Raw genomic sequence first — 2,500 nt, 5'->3', positions numbered from 1 at the left:
TGATGCTGACAGATGTGAGGGCGGTAGGAGGACCCTACAAATATTAACATAAAACAAATTTGCTTTATTCTTCTTCATATTTCTTCTCCGTCCCCGACTCGAGCTCACCCAAGGCTCCTTCTCTAATTATCCGCGAGGTCAGTAAGCAAAATTGGGAAGAAGCTGGGAGATCAATACAAATTATCCCTGAGCAAACCAGTGCTGACAGTTTGAATTGCAGCATATGTTTACCCAAAATCAGGCAATTTATCTTAATATCAGCAAAGTAATGCAGTGCAGGTGAAAGGTCAGGCAATCTCTCCCCCTCATAATTACCCAGTTCTAAAACAGGAAAGTGGTATTGATTGGCCTGGCTCGGTGCTCTGTGACTGGACGTGCCAGAGCCTCGCCCTGGCTCGGCTGGGCCCTCGCCTTGTAAACTCGGCGCGCCGAGGATTTATTAGATGTGCGCCTTCGGTCTTGGGCTTTCCCCTCCCGTGGCAGGTTTGCCAGCGAGGTCCGAGCGGCTCCCGGTCCCGCCAGGCGCCGCGGGACGGGCTGCGCGCGGTTCGGCCCTCGAAGGCCGCCGGTCGGGCCCGCTGCTGGCCGCTGCCCTTGGGGGCACCGAGGCAGATTGGGTACCCCCCCTCCCCCGCCCCCCCCCAACACCCAGAGCGCGTGTCCCTTCTCCTGCAGTTTAAAGGCAAAGGCAGGCTTTTCTGATGCTTCCACGTGAATTCGTTGGGCTTCCAGGCGCCGGGGCGCCCGGTGGCATCTCGGGCCGCACCGGCGGCCCCCACCCCCCGCCCTCTGTGGCGTCCCGCGTGGCGGGGACCTCCCGTGGCACGGTTACACGTCATCTCCCGAACATTCGGCGGAGTGCCGAGCTCATTGTTGGCAGCGCACTTGGGACACAAGCGCTCTCTGGGCTGAAGTTGTGTGGGGGGGGGGGAGTGAAAGGTACCCTCGTATTTATGCCGCGTTAAAATATTTTCAGTCCTGGAAGGAGAATATCAATTCAACTGAAACATTGGAAAATGTCTCTCCCAGAATGAGAGTGTATGGTTATTACAAGTCATAAAGCTTCTGAAAGCTTGCATTAAAGCGTCCATCACCTGTCAGGGGCATTTGCATGAAATCAATAGTGGCCGCCCATCTATCTTTTCTGATCACCTTTCATCAGGCCGATTCATTAAGTCAAACAGTCATGGTGATTAGCTGGGAGAGAGGAGACACCGGACACGTTAGAAATGCACAGTGGGCCACCCTTTTTGTTCCCTAATCAAGCAACGTAATACTTCATCTAATCCTCTTTGGCCCGGGTGGCTCGGCGAGGCCCAGCCGCCCGGCCGGCCGCGCCACAACTTTTGCCGGACGCCCTCGTCCTGGGCAGGCAGAGATATGACAAATTGTCCCCGAGTCAACGCTGACAGCTTCTGATGATTAATGGTTTGATTATGAAGTGGTTTTACACATACGGAATTTACATCACAGAGAGTTGGACGGCCGCGTCACACACGCGGAGGCGTTCTGAAGAGCTTTACTATTTGCAAAGAAAAAAGAGGGCGAAATCGCAGCAAAAGCCATGTCATGTAAAATCAATACGTCGGATCAATGCTTTATTAACAAGAAAATGTCTTACTTCACATTCCTGCGTGGACCTTTGTCTCCGGGATGCACGAGGGATGTCAGATCATATTGTGGCCCTCGGCTTACCGGCGAATCATCGAGCGTCCGTGCGCGTGACCCACCGTGGGTGCTGACGCCGGCGCTCGAGGAAAACGGTGACCGGTTATTTCGGAGAGCGCTTTCAAAGGCAGCCTCTAACCTTGTTCCTCGAAGCCGGCGCCTTTGTGTTCCCCGCGCCGTGCAGACCCGCTGAGTTGGGTGGTGTTAATCATCAAATTACGTGCTAATGAGTGATGGCCCAAATTGCGGCTACGTAATGAATAGATGGCGGCAGGTCCTATTAGGCTCAGAAAACCCCCTGATTTATGTCGTGCCATGCACCGTGGCGTTACTCCGCAGAAAACGATATCTACATCAAGAAGTAATGCACTCTAATAAGTATTTTCATCTTAACTCGCGTCCCCGGGCCTCCGGGCTCAGTTTTTGTTGGAGTCAGGCAGAGCCATAATAAAGCCCAATGGCTCCTTATAAAGCTTGTTAAACACGGAGTGTGCAGTCGGACGGAGTCCCGGCCGTGATTCATGCACTGTACACACAGCGCGTGTGCCGCTGATTTATGGCCGCGCACAGTTCATAGTCAAAATTACAATTTGAGGGATAAAAAGATTAATTACTATTTGTGGCCGGCAATTCCGTGAGGCTGGTGGAATGATAGTGCTCTACATCAGTTTGTAGTCAGCCATTCACAGATTATTAAAGCTTTGCGAGAATAAGTGCGCCTCCTGCCCAGTTTGTGCTCAGGCAATATGCTAGACAGAAAAGGACCACAGGGATAAATCTGAAGCTAGCAATGGCTGGACATATGTCATAATTGCCAGTTTCCCATAAATCC

General features: G+C 52.5%; 1 protein-coding gene across 11 annotated transcripts in view; it reads left to right on the top strand.

Annotated features, from left to right (window-relative positions):
* The window catches only part of EBF3 (EBF transcription factor 3), a 127,758-nt gene that overhangs the window by 113,475 nt on the left and 11,783 nt on the right, over positions 1 to 2,500 (top strand). The window lies entirely within an intron of this gene.

The sequence above is a fragment of the Prionailurus viverrinus genome, chromosome D2, assembly GCF_022837055.1.
Source record: "Prionailurus viverrinus isolate Anna chromosome D2, UM_Priviv_1.0, whole genome shotgun sequence".
NCBI classification, from domain to species: Eukaryota; Metazoa; Chordata; class Mammalia; order Carnivora; family Felidae; genus Prionailurus; species Prionailurus viverrinus.
This window is presented reverse-complemented; position numbering and strand designations above follow the sequence as displayed.